Here is an 18,560-nt window from a genome sequence, read left to right on the forward strand (position 1 = left end):
GAAACATAATTTTAACATCTATGTAAAAGAGGAAACTTTTTGCCATATGAAAGCAATTTCAATTTTTCTCAAAGGAATGATTTTTGGATAAGATGACTGATTTGATATTTTCCATTTGAACTTGCAGCATACTTTAGGAAGGGAGGGGGGACAGTAATTCTGTGTTCTTTTGCCAGCGCTGACAAAGGTCTAGTTGTCAGTGATACCTTTTACAGCTAAATTTACTCTAGAGTGACAGGAGCAGGTGCACCTAGGCCTGCCAGACACTTGTGCATGGGGATCACGAATCTTACAGGTCAACAACCGAAGAAGAAAAAGCTTCTGCCTTCCTAGTACAGGGTGAGTGAGGCAAACACAACCCAAACTGGGGGGTTTCTCTTCAAAGCCAGCTGGTCTGGCTTTATTCTACAGGAATTTTTTTACCTGTCAGTTTGATCAACGAAGCCCTCAGCAGGTGCTGACGGGTACAACTTCCTGGAGAAGAAGAAGAAGGGCACTGGTGAGTTTAATAGATAAAACAATGAAAAATTATTTTAAGTTTTTAAAGCTGATGTGCTCTCCACAGTGAAGTATGGTTCCGCTCCAGAATCATAGCTAGGATCTCAAACCTTTTGTGACTGAAAAGGCTAAGCATTATAGTATGCTTCACATTGTATTTGATATGATATTTGATTCTAATTTCTGTGCCCAAGAAAAAATTCCTTGGATATGAAAGAATAATTTTAGTCAAGTTTCTTGTAAACTCCTTCTTGGAAATTTGAATGAGAATGATATTAGAAGTACATACAGTAGAACTACTTAGGAACATTAGATGTCAGCAGACACAGGTATTCTAACTCTTGTTGCTAACTTCATTTTAAAAAAATCATTTCTCTGTTAATTTTATGCAACAAAAGAAAGCATATTTTTAGTTTGTAGAAGTATCTCTGGACAAGTGGCTGTCTCTGATATTCACTTGCTTTGGAAACAGTCTGAATTCCATGACTTATTAACTTTTCAGTATGAAACAAAGTCTATTTGAAAAATAAATCTTAAAAATCTTTCAAAAGCAAGCTGAAAACCAAAGAATAACTGTGAGAGTTTTTTATTTCACCATTGTAAGAAGTCAGACCAAGGAACAAAGAGTATTATGGAGTACTTTCTTTGTACAGAGCTTTATAAAGTTACAGTGAGTTTACACAATTTTTAGATTTAGTAATACCACAAATAGACCATGTGTATAAATGTTCATACGTGTGTGTGGAGGGGGAGGGAAACGCATGTGTGTACATGCTGGAAAGCTGAAGGAAGAGACAGGGCATTTTCTTCCAAGACAATAAGATTTAAATTAATGTGAAAATATGGCACATGAGACCACATGTTAAAATATATTTTTGGAACAAAAAGTTTTATTACAAATATCTGATTCAAGAACTCAGCCTTTTAATTTTTTGAAGTTTCTTGCATATCTTACACTTGTTATATTAAATTGAAAATATGTATTTAAACAAAAACCCCAGAAAACTTGAAGATAACGATTATATGCTGTGAATATATTAAACTGTTTTCATAACCATATTCCATATTCACAAGGAACATGCACATAAAAGACAGCAAAGTAGGAAAGCAAAGGCATATACATGGATTTTTTTAAATGATATAAATGATATAATGGAAATTACTCGAACGTGAAAATATGGATGATTTACCTGTGGGAGGGGAAAGGAGATGACATCTGAAGCTGACATCAAGCAATAGTCTTTAAAGAGTTTTGTATAGCCCTCATTAATGAATTCCCTCAGATACATAACCTGATCATCGGGGACCCTCAATGTTGGTGGGAATTTTTATTTCATTGGAGCTGAACAAGTCCCTTAATCTTTATTTTGTTCATTTTAGAACACATTTAGAGAACAGCAAAGCAATTTACCTTTATGGAACATGCTGCATAAAAACCATACTGTTGAATTATACAGGAATATTCTGTGATTTGTTAGATGGACACAAGGGCTATGAATTAAAACACTTATTTTAAAAAGTAAAACCATATTTTTTTTCCATTTAGCTGAGATAATGAAATAACTTATGTGAAAACCAAACAAAAAATACCCCAAAATATTTGAGATGAATACCAAAGCACTGAGGCTTCTTCTGAAATAACTATAAATCTATAAAGCATTACTACTTCATATACAACATTTTATTATGCAAAAATCTGAGTATCAAATCCCCTAGTTCATCCATAAAATCTAAGCAGTGTTAAATTATAAAAAGGTAAATAGAAAAGGTAAATGTAATCCCTAGAGTAAACTAGATATAATGTACATATTATATTAATCAAGTGCAGTACATAACCTTTGGTTTAGAACCATTATTTTAATAGCCTATTGCTTTCTCAGCATTTCATTATATTGATTCTAGGGCCTTAGTAACAGCTATTAAGTCCTAGATAATTTTATTAGACTCTCAATAAAGTTGGTCTGTGCCTCAATTTATTTCCAAAATTCTTTTAAGGAGTCTATTTTGTTAAAAATAACTTCAGTGTAGAAAGATTTGTTTTTTAGAATGTTGATTAAACTTTGCACAAGTCAATATAGAGATCTCGCATTAGATACAATTCATACAATCAAAAGTAGAATGGTTAATTATCTTTTGTTAGCCTTTCTGATTGTTATTTTCCTGAATATCAGATTTAATACAGTTAAAATATTAAATGAAAGACTGAAAAATTCCAGTAAATGTGACTTAATGATTAAATATTGGGTAATAAAATTTCTGTCAATAAAGTCAACAAAGTTTTAGTCCTGTATTGTCTTTGACCAGAACAGAATCAGGCCCTAAGAAATGTAAGTATATGCATTTATTAGTGTCCCAGCTACCAGTGCATACTCACCTTGCACAGATTGGTTATAAATTTTGTAAAACTTTGCTGCATATTCTATAACTTTTAAAAATCTGCAGATATAATCTAGTTCAGCTTTTAACACCATATTTGTCTTTTCCAATAAATCCAAAATTGTAGTGTCAGAAAGACATCTATATTAGTTATGCCACAGTATATGTAAATGGGTTCTAACCACAAAGCTCTGGCCAAAATTACTGTACAGTGGCTATATACCATGTTCTCCAAAAGTTAATTCAGCATTTTTCAAATCAGAGCTGTATGGTAATTTCAAAGATCTTGTGTCCTGTTATCTTCTTGGTTACACTGGTATAAATCAAGAATCCACTGAAGTAAATGGAGTTACATTGATTTAAAACTGTTATGAATGAGAAATGAATTAAATTTAGTAGCTAATCTGTTATCTAATGAATAATTTTGATGAATGGTTAACTCTTGCAAAGTTCAACTATCCATCTGAAAAAGGAGTTTACAAATGTTTTGCTTTGTATTGTGAAAATGTAACTTCTTATCTCCCAAAGGGGATATACAAATATTTTCTACATAGACCTAGAGAAGCCATTTCTCCTGTCTTTTCTTATTCAAAATTCTCACTGAGTTTAGAAGAAATTGGTAACTTCCAGATGGGCTTTTCAAACCTGGCGCTTGCAGTACTAAACAGAAAATCTGCAGTTTTGTTTATTGGGTCTTCTCTTGAATACATATTTCAGAATTTAATCCATGATTAATTCAAGATGCATTTGTTGAGAAGCAAATAGGAGGACAAGGCAAATGCTAGATTCTGGATTTGCTGAGGTAAATTGTCCCTCTACTCAAAGCTGAAGTAAAAGCTCTTCATGGATGTTTGGGAGGGGTGTAGAATGGAATTCTCCTGCCTGCCAGCCTGCTGACAGTAAATAGAGCCCCTATTAAGCCTCACTTTTCTATTCATAAGACTATAATAGTGACTAAAGACCACAATGCAACCATGATCAACCCCATCAAAAATGCACTGGACTGTAACCAGTTGATCCACATGTACAAAAACCCACTAACTTTACCCATAACTCCCTTGCCTGCCACAATGTTCCTCTGTGAACCTATCACAAAGGCAGTTACTAAAGAGTTTGGTTACTAGGGCCCCTGGATACACGTTTTCAAACTGTCCCTCCCTGCCCTAAACAGAAAAACAGCATTTGTGTTGTTCATTAGATCTATTCCAGAATAAATATTTTGGAATTTAATCCATGATTAGCTCAAGTTTCATTTGTTGAGAAGCAGATAGCATGACAAGGCAAATATTGGAAATTTCATTTAAGACAAGACAAACATCTTCTAAAAATTACAGTGTTTAAGTATAAGAGCAATAGATCCTAATGAGACCTCACACATACAGTTTAGAAAGAAATACAACTGCATATATTTAAAGTAGATGATAAGGTTCTCTTGCAGTCCACTGGAATCAAACTAAAAACTTTACAATAACTTCACTTACTTTACAGAATAGAGTAAATAGTCATTACATACTGTATAATCTTTATTTTTATATATACAAGGTGTCCATATTATAAGGTTGATATCTGAAGCTGAATCTAGTAAGTATATTGATGATATATCATATACTAGAATAAGGCAACATCTATTAATCTGAAAATTAAAATTCAGCCAAGATGCCTAACATCTGATAAAAAGCGAGTCCAAATCAAACCTTTACAAATCTTTGTTCCAGTGGTGACATGTAGGGGGTGCATGGGGATCCACGTGCACCCCCTGAGAGCACTGGTGCACTCCCTGATAGGCCGCGCTGCCCACTTAAGTGACAGGCAGGAGGGACCAGGTGGGAGCTACAGTGCCCACCCTGCGAGCGCTGGCCAGGGAGTGGGGGCGCCAGGTGAAACACCGCTGGTACTTCATTGCGTCCCACCCCACCCCCCATCAGCGAGTTTGGTAGCAGGGGGGACTCCCCATCCCAGTCGCTGACTGGTCACTGACTGGTTGCTGGAGGGCACATGCCCCCCCTGACTCAGGTAGCACCAGTCGCCCATGCTTTGTTCTCTTAAAAAAAACCTCAATTCTTTGCCTCACTAATTCTTGTCATGTGTCTCTTTACATCTTTACTGCTGAAGAGAAAAAAGACATGAATGTTCATGAAGATATTACCATATAGTTTAACTATGTCTTCACTATTCATTCTTTCTACTTGGATATCAAGAAGTGCCAGGACACTAATACTTTGTATTTACAACCACATACAGTCCTTGCTCCAATCCTCTTCCAATTTCAAATTATTATCATTCACAGAGGTACTCCTAAAAAATGTCTAGTCTCAACAAATCAGTATGAAGCAATAGAAGTGGTTCAGTATCCTGGCTCCACCTAGACCTCTGGACCACTGCATAAACTTTTTTTCTCCACACCCACTCTGAGACTGCCAAAAAAACCCCTGCCGACATTACAACACCAGTCCAGTAGAATGGAGAGACACACTAGATCTTAAAAACAACTACGATCCAACAGAAATACTTTTAGAAATCAGAAACAATAGGGAAAGGCCTTACTATTAAGATATATTAACCTGCAGGCACCTGAAGCATTAGAACAGTGGTTCTCAACTGGGGTGCCATTACTGCTGCTACAACTGAGTGAAATTGCCCTCTGTGCTATGTGGGGCCAGACTGGGAAAGGGAGTGCACTTTCCTGCCTGAATTAAGTCTACCACAGCCTTTCCCAGTCTGAATCTGTATGCTTCTCCAGGGAACAGAGGAACCTTCATGCATCCCTCTTTCCAGAAGGAGCATGCAAGGTTGGACCAGGAAAGGCTGTGGCAAGCTCTGTGTTCTTGACCACTTTAGGTTTATCAGAGAACCCTAGTGCAAGCAGGAATGAGTCCTCTTGTTGCAGTAATTCCTGGTCTGACTGTGCTTGAGGTTTGCAGGTCATTCTCACTTGGCTTAAACTGCTGAAGTGCACAACAGCAGTCCTCAACTAAGGTAATACCAAATACGATAAAGTTACAGAGGAGTGCCATGAATCAAAAAAGGTTGAGAATCACTGCTTTAGAAAAGTATCAGTGGTATCAGCTGTGAATGGGCAGTCTTTACTCAAGACAAAACACATTAAATTCAACAGAATTCTTGCATAAGGACAACAGGAGTATGCCCAACATCCATTCTCTGTTATAAAAGCCCCTGTATTTTGGTAACATTTTAGGGCCAGATCTATGATCCAAATACGCATGTAGTTGTTATTGAAACTGGAAGGTTTTTTATTCCCTATTGGCAAAAAAGAACCTGTTCACCTTTGGTATGGTTGCCACAGAAAAGCTACCAAAAAATCTGTTTAGTGAGTCAAAACCCTTTTACTTACTTCATTCACAATCATTTGACCCTGTTAGCCTATCTTCACCTCGCTAATACCCACCACCAAAGAAATCCTCCCTAGCCAATCACAGGAAACAAGTCACAGGATTTCCTCTTACTTTAGGGTGCAGACAGAAGAGACAATTTTCACCCAATCTGGCCACAAAAAGCAGTCTATAGCATGAGGGTTCAGATGAAGACAGTTCAAACCAGCGTCTTCTGTAACCTGTGCCTGCACTGCCTCTAGGGTCGCCAACTCTGACTGAAGCTATTCCAGATTTTTTTCCCCCAACATGATGTAATGTCATTAATTTCAGTCTCTTAAAATATCCTCTTAAAATCTCTTGGATTGCTTTCAGTAGTCACCAGGAGATTGATGCTGATTCCAATAGACTCACAGCCAATCCGAGAGGGTTGGCAACCCTAACTGCCTCCCAGCCTCTGAGCTGTTTTCAGAATAGGAGTGGGGAAAGGGAGCAGAAGGAGTTTGGTCTGGGTCTTTTCAGCCCCCGCCTGAGGCTGGGGCAGGTGGATTGGAGATCCACACCTCCAGTTTCTCCAGCACCAGCTGGGGAACCTGTAGAATGAGCTCCCTCTGCTCCCTGTCCCTCCTCCCATTCTGAAACCAGGGACTGGCTGGGAGGGAGGTGAGACCGTTGTTAGGGGAAACCAGCAGCAGGCTTGCAGCCAACGGCTAGACTCCCCTTCCCCCTGGAATCAACAGTGAACTTCTGTTTGGTTCGGGGATCCTTGTAATTCAGAACACTTCCTGCAAATCATTCTGAGTTACAGTGGGGAGTTGCACTTCTATCTGCACTCTTAGTCATTGTTCTTCCATACCCACTTTTCTTATAGACAAAAAGATCAGCTCATCACACAGACAGAAGTGCAGCTCTTGGGTCTAACTCACAGTGATTCGTGACCCTCTCTCCCCTTCCCAGCTCTGCTGTTGTCTCTGGATGGGAAAGGGAGAAAGCAGGGGAAGTTTGGGTTTTCTCAGCCCACTGGAGTGGCAGGGGGCAGGTACACTGGAGCCCCCCCTCCAAGATGAGGGGCTCCAGTCTGCCCCACGACTTCAGCAGGGCTGAGAAAACCCCAGAAGAGACCTCCCTCCCCTGCCTTCTCCCCCTCCCATCCAGAGACAGCAGCTGGAGCCCGACCGCTGTTGCGGCAGAGCAGACACAAATTAACAAAGTTGCTCCCCTCAGGAGCAGCTTCATTTGAACCCTCATACAATGAGGGTGAATTTGTCACCCAATGGGAGGGTGCTGCAGCCATGTTCTTCTGTCTGGGCATGGCTTTAAAGCAATTTCAAGGGGCCGATCACACAACAAATGCCATTTCTGTCTGCGTCTATTGTTTCCCGATGATATTGAAGGACAAGGAAGCTGGTATGTCACTGCTCTTGTAATCCTCAGCCTCTTGAAAGTATTTAAAGAGTGAGCCATTGCTCAGTGCAGGGAAAGGGAATCTACACGGCTGTCTAAAATGTAATCAAAACTCAAGCTTGAGTTAGTCTATGTAGTTTTCTATGCAGTTCGTCCAATAAGAGATACCACCCTAAGAAATCCTTGTCTCTGTGATTATAATTACTTTGTAGTGCCTAAAACATACTAGATGTTCCACAGAAGACAGGCAAGCCATGAGAACTGCCCCACAGAGTCTCAAGATGAGACACACGAAGTGTGCATGACTAAAAGGGAGAGGCAAAGGAGAGGGTATTCCAGCAATAATCATCTGGTTAAAGGGTGATTCATATGGTATAAGCAGCCTCTGTGTGTGGCATGCAACAGACAGGGGAGGGGACAAGCAACACTGGCATACAGGGCAAGAAGCAGAAAGCAGAGCATCAGATCAGGCAGGTAGCACAGGGCAGAGAGCAGAAAGCAGAGTAGCAGATCGAGTCAGGTTTGGAATGGCACTCAGAGGGTGTGGGGCTCATTTGTGGCATGCCTGCCAAAAATGTTGTCCATCTCCCCGCCCCTTTCCCCCGATCTAGTTACTCATTTTGGGAATGTACACATCTTAGTTTTATGAGGATGGGTTTCTCTTCAATAAACATGACTAAAATAGAGACAGAAGTTAGACAATATTATTAACTTGCTTTCTGTTGATGTTGTGGAACAAGTAATTTTTTCAAAATGGGTTAATTATGGACAGAATGATGTTGAGGCAGACCAGATAATTCAGAAAGTTTCCTTTTATATTTAAAAGATTTATACAAGAGAAAGAAAACAGGAATTGAAGACTGTTTTGACAGGTTCTTTACTTACAAGGCAAAACATCAAGGGGAAAATTCTATTTCCCTCTGCACACCTAAATGGTAGTTTTCTAGCCATGTAAGTGGTGTTTTCCAGAACTTACATGCAGGTAGCAATTCTGGAACTCACATGCAGCCATTCCTGCCCTGTGTATGTGTAAGTATACACAAATAAACTGACCCTGAGAAGTAGCCTGTACCCCGGTTGGTCACGTATGTGCCTACCTACATGTACCCATTTTGAACATGTAAGTTATGAAAAGGTACTCTGCCAAAAATCTATAACAAAGAGGATCTCCAGCTTTTGCCCAGACACCTGGACTGCTTAAGGCATTTGCCCAGAAAGCAAAGTTCTAGTTCCCCAGAAAGGATTTGAACCTGCAGCTTCCCAGGAAAGCACCCTAACTCCAGTGCTACAGATTAGGTACTAGGTACACTTATTCTTAAAACTGTTCCCCTAAGAAGCCAAGACAGGAAGCTATTTGAGGGCAGGAGAATGAGACACAGCTTAAAGGTGTGTGGTTCAGTGAGATGGCTACTTCTCTAGATGAAAATACTGTGGGTCCTAGCCTGGACACTTGCTCCCAGTGGGAAACAAACTCCCCCACTGCTCTTATCCAATGACTATTAAAAGCAAGGGGCAAAGGTTGAGCTTCGAAAGCTGTGGGAGAGGGGTCTGAATAATTCATACATTGTGGTGTGCTGGTTAGAGCACAGCCAGAGACATGGATAACACATAGGAGAGGAGAACCTGTAAACTGGGTCTTGTGTTTCCTAGACAAATGCCTTCATCATCTACCAACTGGAGCTATCATATGGGCAGGGTTTCCTCCCTGCTTTTCCCAGGCTTACAGTCAGGTATGCATGTTCATAATAGCCATGTATATACTTAGCCACTGTGTAGCTTACTGTCCATAGTGAGGCATGTGTAGCTGTGCATGTGCTGCTCTGCTTTTTTTCCTGTAGGTTTTTTTGACCCCTGGATATCCAGGAGCACGGTGACCTTCAAAAATGGAAGAATAAGTTGACCAAAGTTTTGTTTCTAACTTCTAACTTGAATTCTTTTTAAGTTATGGCTAACAATTATCCAAAATGATCTATTGGCCCTCACAATCTTCATAAATCTCATTGTCTACAGTAGTTGTAGAGGTTAATCTAATTTGCAGCAAAGCAGAATGTTTCATTAGGCATTTTCTAACTACCTAGGTCTGCTTCCTTACAGTATCATCTTATATGACTAACATGCACTCAAAGTACCAAGATATTAACTGGTCATAATAATGGTGCTTTTTACCAAAACAACTTCTAAATCTGAAGACACCAGTATATCCCTAGCCAAAAATAAATTCCTGAAAAACATCTATATCTCACTCAAAACAAAAAGTGGTTAAGGAAAGGATAAAGAAGGTGCTTTAGACTTCTCTGTTTTGGCAGTCCAAACCAAATATGGGGGTGGGGGGTTCTGTTTTGGCAGCAAGAACCAAATATGGGAGGGTTCAAATGGATCTGGAGCAGGGGAAAGAAAAGATCTAGTTTTTTGCTTGAACACTTCTCTCCATGATACACCTCAGTCTGGCCTATTGGAAAGATTGACCTTCTGTGAGTAAGCTTTAGCATTCTAGAATTGGAACGATTCAGAAAGCTTCCATCATTCTCTGCTAGATCAAGCCCATGTATAGTGAAAGATGCTGAAAAATAAATAAGCAAGTGAATTGATAAAACTGACACTTGTCAAAGAGATTTCAAGTCACCTTTGTGCTTCCTGTATCCTGAGGCAGGCAGAAGACTGTTTGACCTCCTGTATAAAATAAAGCAGACTCAGAGCTTCTCTAATTTATGCTCTATTTTTATGAGCCACAGGGCATCTCTACACATTCATTAATGCAGGTACTAACTTAATGCGCCATAATCGGTGCTACTATGCATTAGTGCAGGTGAGTGGTTTTTAGGTGATGCTAACGCACAGATTCATCCTATTACGCATTAGCACAGTTTTAGCCAGCCTCCGTAATGCGCAATCGGATTACTCTACTGCGACATTAGCGTCTCGTGTATGTGTACCCACGGATAGGAAACAACAACACAGTCACGTCACCTCTCATTTTGTGCCCACACCAAACATGCCCTAACTCATCTTTTACATGCCTTCTCAACTGGTGAAAAGGAGAACTAGGCTAGATATAAGGTCCAATGGCATGCTATCCAAGGACTGTCACTAAATTTTCCATCCCTAGGTGCCATACAGGAGTCAGATTACAAATGACAATCAGGGCTAGTTCCTTTTGCTAGTTAAAAAAGAAGAATGCAATAATACAAATTAAAAGGAGCATGCCAGATTAGGTTTGAATTTCCTACCTCATTACTTGGCAATATAAAACAAATTGTTTACATAATCTCTATCACCAGGTTGTTTTTTTTAAAAACTACATATAAAAATGTAGTATTTAAGAAACTGAAATTATAGGGATTTTGTACTCATATTTTATTTAAATTCTTATTATTTCATAGTAAGATTTATGTTTTGTCTTGGGTAATGGCTGTTTACTAAACTGGGAGGGTTTTAGCACTCCAGAAAGTGACAGACAGATTAAAGTGTATCATAGAATTAATTCCCTACCAAACTGCTTGTTTTAAAAAATCAAACTTGTTAAGTCATATGGATCCACAATAATAATTAGGCTGATGAACATTAATTGAAGAACAAACAAAACATACCATTTCGAAAATTATTTTAAAAATGTACTGCTGACATAAGACCTTATTAAAATGGGCCAACATTATCCTAAATTGCTGGTTTTAACCCCAATTTTAATCAATTTTCTTATCCTTGCCAAGAAAAAAAATCCATTGAACTTGAAATCTCATATACTTACATCAGAGTTGATTCTTAGCAAAAATTTGAAATGAGCCATTGAGACTGTCTGGCTTATAAATCTGGGACAAAAATTTGCCATACTTATTTTTGATCAAAGTCAAAGGTTTAAGAACATATTTCTATCCATGGAATATAGCATATAGGTATAGATATACATTTAGTAATTTTAGATTAAATTCTATCTTAGTTTTACCCCAATCCAGTTACTTCAACTGTTATTCCCTTTGTTTAAATAGATACAGTAAGCCTTACAAATACTGTGGCATGGGTATCGAAAGAAAGGATTTGGAATAGTAGCTAGGGTCCCATTGCTCATATAATATGTTTGATTTGGAAAATAAGATCTGGATTATCTTTGAGAAAGGTATGACAGGAATCCAAACTATCATTTTAAGGCCTCATCCAGAATCTATCAGAATCAATGTAAAGGTTCCAACTGACTTTTGTGGGCTTTGGATCGCATCAGAAGGCCCCAGAGAAGGCCTTGAAAACCATGTATAGATGCCCCATCAAAGTCTACAGCATTTAAAAATGCTAACTTATTCAGCAGGATATCTGAATATATGCCTATGGAATATACGCATATTTAAAGTCAGTTATGTGCTCAAGTAAGTTGTTGAATTGGCACTTTAGACACAAATATTCCTAACATTTCTTCTATAAGAAGGTAAAGATCCAAATAGCACAATAGGTTATAGACTCCTGTCTAATTTCTCTGCTGGCATTTGTAACTTAGTTGTTTGAACTAGCCCAGGTGTTAGAGCTTAAGGTACTTGATTTTATTTTACTACAATGATACATTGCGTATCACAAAGAAGAAATACTGGGTTTACGTTTTATGACAATTTTTGTCAAATCTAGTCTCTTGTCAAAAGAGAATATTTATCTCCAAAATATTTTCACAAATCACTAGTTAAAATGAAAGCCTTAAGGAAATTCCCAGATAAAAATAATATTAAGAAAATATTTAAAGAAAATATATCCCCTTGAAAGTCACAGTTCTTATTTTTTTTCTTTTGGAACAATTTAACAGCTAAGGTTAACAGGAATGAAAGAAATGAACAAAACATTATTTTAATTTATAAATTCTGTGCAGTTGCAAGCATTGTGTGTACAGTTATTTCATTGTTTTGCTTTCTACAGTTAATCGGTTTGTTGTTGCAAACCCCTTAAAACAAAAACAAGGGAATAGCAAAAATACACCTTTTATTAATAATGTAAGATAAGGGATAAGGAATAAATAAGGATAATTCTGTGCTCTCCCTCTATCCCATATGCCTCAAACACTCACTCTCTATATCTTTACACACATGTTCATGTGAGCTATGTACTCCAGTACACGGTATACCAGAGCTGTCTAACTTCTGAGCACCCGGAGGCCACTTGTGGCACTGGCCACACTCTGGGAGCCACATGAGGCACAGGCTGCAGTCCCAAGAACAACTTGCTGCTTGAGCAGCCACCTGGACTCTCTCCTGCCACGTAGGCAGCCCAGCATGCTTCCCCCTCCCTGTGAGCACAACATGGGCAGCCCAGTTCCTTCCCTCCCCAGCACTCTTCCACACCCTGGCCCCTTCCATGATGCCACCCAGCCCTCAAGAGCAGAGGCAGGCAGTAGAGGCTGCAGCAGGGGGAGCTTATAGAACCTGGCTGCCATAGCAGGAGAAATGGCAGGGCTGGGAAGTAGCAGCCAGGCAAGAGCCCATGGCTATGCTAACCCTTTGGGGCCTGCATTCAGCCCACGGACCACCAGTTGGACCATCTTGCTGTATACTAACAATCAAATTACTTTTTCACAACACACCCTCCCATAGTTATATACTCCCAGTACAATCAGTTTACACACTAGCTTCAGTTCAACTTTACCATTCCCTCCATTAACAATGTACATGTTCTTATAACACAATAGGAACATATTCCTCAAATATTTGTGACTGCCTATCATCCCACATGCCAGTCAGACAACAATACGTTTATTTTTTTTCTCTCCAGGTGATCTAAGACATGGCTCTTAATAGGCAAAGTGGTGCACTGCAAACCTATTCACTTTACTCCATCTGTAGTCAGTGTTATAACTTAGATTCATGCCTTCATTTGTTCCACATGTGTGATAGGTCGACAAAAATACAAAGCCTCTGACAAGCTTTTCATGGGAACCAGATTCTCTAACCCAGTGGGTTAGTTCACACTAATCAAGTATGGAGCAGAGTTAAGGTTGGCGGTGACTTCCAGACTGTAAGGGCTTTGTTACATGGTAATTCTGGATGGCTCCTATAGCTCTTAACGCCTGGATTGTCCACACATTAACACCTTAAAGTGGCTTAAGGGACTCGTTATGTGGCTTAAAGTAATGCCACTCCACAGCAGGATTATCTTTTGGTCCCCACTACCCGGCTCCTGTTCCATTAAGATGTGGCCACTTCTCACAGATAGGCTAAAATTGAAGGTGTGACTGCTCCAAACACCAAGCTAGCATTAAACTGATCAACATCGTGAGCGTAAGGTATAACCTCACAGCATAAGGTGTAACAAGACCTGAAGGCAGCAGTTCTCAAATTGTGGGTGGCAACCCCAAATGGGGTCACAACCTCACTGGATGGGGTTGCAGGGGTGGGGGCTCTGGGTTCGGCATGAGGGGCCATGTTAAGGAAATGGGGCCATGCTGAGGAAATGGGGCCATAAATGGGGTCATGCTGAGGAAAAGTTTGGGAAGCATTGCCTTAAGACATTGCATCCTGTATTAGGATGTCCTGCCATCACCTAGTCTCTTTGGGCTGTTTCAGATAACTTTTTAAGTCTCCAGCACTATTAATGATTTTTTTTTTTTTTTTTAAATCTGGGTGGCAGTGAATTTGCAGGGCTGATTATAATGAACTCCTGAAAGAAGCAGTGGCTAATGCAAATGTTGAGCAACTCTTGAAGCCAGTGGGGTTATCACAGGCATGGGGTTATCGCAGGACATTTACTGGGTGGGGAGAGGGGGTGTATTAAGCAGTAACATGAATACAATGCCACAAAGACTCAAGACCCTGATCTCAGGCTGAATGCACCCCACCACCCCCATAATTGATGTTTAAAGCATGTGAGCACTTTTAACCCAGGCTCTCTTTCTCTTGCCTGCTGCTGTGCACACAGGGGACAGGCTGGGGTCTCCCTCTGCCTTCAGCAGCAGGAGAAGAGAAGAGTGAGGGGGGGTTTAATAGCAGCCCTCAACTACATGAAGCAGGGTTTGAAAAAGGATGGAGCTGGACTGTTCTCAGTGGTGGCAGATGACAGAACAAGGAGCAATGGGCTCAAGCTGCAGCAAGGGAAGTTGAAGTTAGATACTAAGAGGAATTTTCTCAGCAGGAGGGGAGTAAGACACTGGAACAGGTTCCCCAGGGGTGGTGGCTACTGCATCCTCGGAGTTTTGGAAGACCCCAATAGATAAAGCTTTAGCTGGGATGATCGAAATCCTGCTTGGAGCAGACCTCCTGAGTTCCCTCACAACCCCCCTAGCCGATGATCCTGCGGCGGGCACTACCAGGGTGTGAGGGGACTGGCAGGGTCGGGCCGCTGGGCTCCATCCCCGCCCTGAGGAGCCCCGGCAGCAGCGGAGGGCTCAGTCGCAGCCCTTCGCCGCTAGCCCCTGCTGGCGCCGCGGTCGCTGCCGGGAGGAGCGACCTGGGCTCCGCGGCGATGACAGCTACGTGTCCCTGCGCCCCCACGAGCCACTCCGCACCCTCCCCTCCCCTGCTTTGCTTCTTGCGGGGCCCCACAGGGGGCCGCACACACACCCCTTCAGGCGCTGCGCCCCGGCACGCGGCTCGGCACGCGCGGCAGGCAGCTCCGGGCAGCAGCAGGACCGCGCCCCACCCCGCCCCGCCTCGCGCGCAAGTGCCTCTCGCTGTGCGCGCGCAGCCAGCCCTGCCGGCAGCAGCCCCCGCGCGGTGCGGGCAGGCGAGCAAGGCCGGCACCCGGGACTGGCGCGGGGGCGGCGGCGGGTGGGCATCCCGGGGTGCCCCGAAGGGCCCGAGCTGCGGGGCTTCAGCACTGGGCCCTGTCAAACCCGCAGCTCCCTGCTCGCGGGAATGAAGCTGGCTGGGTTAGGGGCAAGTCTGCACAATCGCCCCTCGGGAGGGCTGAGCGAACTACGTGTGAGAGGGATGTTTTGTGGAGCCCACCCTACCTCCCCACCCAGAGAAAGGATTGTGCTATGTGTACGCACACACCACATACACTCACCCCCCCCCAGGAGGAAGGAGTGTGCTGTGTGTGCACACACACCACATACACTCACCCCCCCAGGAGGAAGGATTGTGCTATGTGTGCACACACACCACATACACTCACCCCCTCAGGAGGAAGAAGTGTGCTATGTGTGCACACACACCACATACACTCACCCCCCCCAGGAGGAAGGAGTGTGCTATGTGTGCACACACACCACATACACTCACCCCCTCAGGAGGAAGAAGTGTGCTATGTGTGCACACACACCACATACACTCACCCCCCCAGGAGGAAGGAGTGTGCTATGTGTGCATACACACCACATACACACCCCCCCAGGAGGAAGGAGTGTGCTGTGTGTGCACACACACCACAAACACCCCCCCAGGAGGAAGGAGTGTGCTGTGTGTGCACACACACCACAAACACTCACCCCCCCCAGGAGGAAGGAGTGTGCTGTGTGTGCACACACACCACATACACTCACCCCCCCAGGAGATAGGAGTGTGCTATGTGTGCACACACACCACATACACTCACCCCCCCCAGGAGGAAGAAGTATGCTATGTGTGCACACACACCACATACACTCACCCCACCCCCAGAGGAAGGAGTGTGCTATGTGTACACACACACACACCCCACATACACTCACCCCCCCACCAGGAGGAAGGAGTGTACTACCAGAGGGATATTTTGTGGAGCCCACCCTGCCTACGCAAACAAAGGTTGTGCGCGTGTGTGCATGCGCACGCACTCACACACACACACACAGAGTCCCATCCCCCAGGAGAAAGGAGTGTGCTATGTACACACACGCACACCACATACAGTCACCCTGCCCCCCTCCTCCCAGGAGAAAGGAGAGTGCTACCAAAGGAATATTTTGTGGAGCCCAGCCTACCTACCCAAGCTAAGGTTGCATGCACACAACACACTCATCCCCCCCACCCCCAGGAGAAATGAGCGTGCTACGTGTACACATACATACACACAGAGACACACTCAACCCCCCAGGAGAAAGGAGTGTACTATGTGTACACACACACACACACACACACACACACACTCACCCCCTCAGGAGAAAGGAGCCTATGAGGGATATTGTGGAAACCACCCTGCCTTCCCAAACTAGGGACCAGTACACATACATACACACACTACCCCCCACCCCCAGGAGAAAGGAGTGAATTACCTGTGAGAAGGAGATTTTGTGGAGCCCACGCTGCATCACCCTGGGTCTCTGAGGATGGCTTTCAACCACTGAAATCCATTAGCTTCCTACTTCTGACGAGCAATAGTCCTCTCCTAAATCTCAGACAGTGGGCCCTGCAGGAATTCCCAAGCCATTTTCAAATATAAAAATAATTCAACATGAATCTTAAAAAAAAAAGAAAAGAAAAGAGCAGCAGCCTAATAAAAAGGCAAAATATTATCAGGAAACTGTCATAGGTGATGCAGGCAAGATAACCATTCGGAGTCTACAACTGTAATCCTGGCCATTTGTTTTACACTGCTGAATAGTGCGTTGGGATTAGAGAGCCCATTTTCACAAGCAGGGATGAGACATTTCAATAAGAAGATTGTTCTGTTTGCAGTCAGTTTTTGTTGAGGTTGGCCTGGATAGAAACTTCCTGAGATGGCTGTTACACACATACAAGAATTCTTAAAAGACAAAAAAAAGCTCATTAATATACCATGCCTTAGATTCTAATTAAAGTATTAAAGGTATAATTTTGATTGTCATCTATTTAAGTGATTGATCTATAATTTTTTTTTAGCAAACACAAGCATAAATATATATTTTAAATAATTGGAAGATTATTGCAGTCTGAGTTCAGCAAACCCACAGTAAGATTCAGATATAATTTATTACAACTGGTTAATACATATATGCAGTACATAGTCTATTGTTTCAAGTGATATGATCCCTAAACTTAAGAAGAGAATTATATTCATATAAAATTTTGTAGATGCTGTTTCATAAATTCCTTTAAACATGTTCACTTCACTACTGCAGGCCTGCAGTTTAATAATATGCAACATTTCTGCTTTTAAAAATCTAAGGTGCCGAATAAGAATTGTAAACTGACGTAACTACCATGGAACAGATTAAGTAAAGCATTGAAGGCAGATGATTTTGAGAATAAAGAAGGAGTATGTGGTAAGTGTTTAATATTTATTGTGTTTAATATTATAAAGTACTAGTTATTGTTTCATTTTTTTGGCTTAAATCAAAGCCTTGAGAGCAAACTCTGCTGTATTATGTGCTTACAGGTATGTCAGTGACAAAAGGCTTTCTGTAATCGTCACTTAATGTATATAACACCATTTTAGTAATGGCATGCCATTTTATGTCAGCCGTGCCTACCTTGCAAATATCTTTTACAATTAAATAATTTTCCAATAAATTATATACATCTCAGTTCTTTCCTAAGGTTTATAAAACATTTAAATTATGCTCCTGAAATCTATATGTCATTATCTTTGAGATTTTCTGAATTTATACATTATGTTCAATTATAAAAGCATATGGATTGAGGGAATATTCTGAATGAGTGGAGAACAAATACCGTACTGTTGAATAATCTTGTGGGGTAGATTAATCTATAGCCTTGATTCTTCTCAGGGTGGGTTGCTGTGGCAACCGCCCCAGCTCACTTTAAAATAATTTTTTAAAGCTCACTTCAAGAGCTACACCCAGTGTGGGCCAACTTTAAAAGCAGACAGACATAGGAAGAAGTGTTTTAGTGCAGTGCTCATATAAGATGATAGGGATGTGGTTGAGAAGAACAAGGGGTGGAATGGGGTGGGGCAGAACTCTAACCAGAAAATAGAAACTAAGCCACCCCAGAGTTAAGAAGTAAAGGAGGTGGATCATTTCATAGCAAGCAACCTTAGCACTCCCCAGTTTAAATGCCACTAAGTGATGTAACCTGACAGCTCCTTTTCTGTACATGTTCACCTTGCACAGGAAATTAACTGTGGACTTTG

General features: G+C 41.6%; 1 protein-coding gene across 1 annotated transcript in view; it reads left to right on the forward strand.

Moving 5' to 3' along the window:
- The first annotated feature begins 395 nt into the window (after nt 1–395).
- Nucleotides 396–18,560, forward strand: part of MEF2C (myocyte enhancer factor 2C) — a 173,036-nt gene continuing 154,871 nt past the window's right edge. Inside the window, exons 1-2 of the mRNA XM_059725039.1 lie at nt 396–499; nt 17,634–17,730. The gene's annotated coding sequence lies outside the window, so the exon portion shown is untranslated. The remainder of the gene's footprint in view (nt 500–17,633; nt 17,731–18,560) is intronic.

The sequence above is a fragment of the Alligator mississippiensis genome, chromosome 3, assembly GCF_030867095.1.
Source record: "Alligator mississippiensis isolate rAllMis1 chromosome 3, rAllMis1, whole genome shotgun sequence".
In the NCBI taxonomy this organism is placed as follows: Eukaryota; Metazoa; Chordata; order Crocodylia; family Alligatoridae; genus Alligator; species Alligator mississippiensis.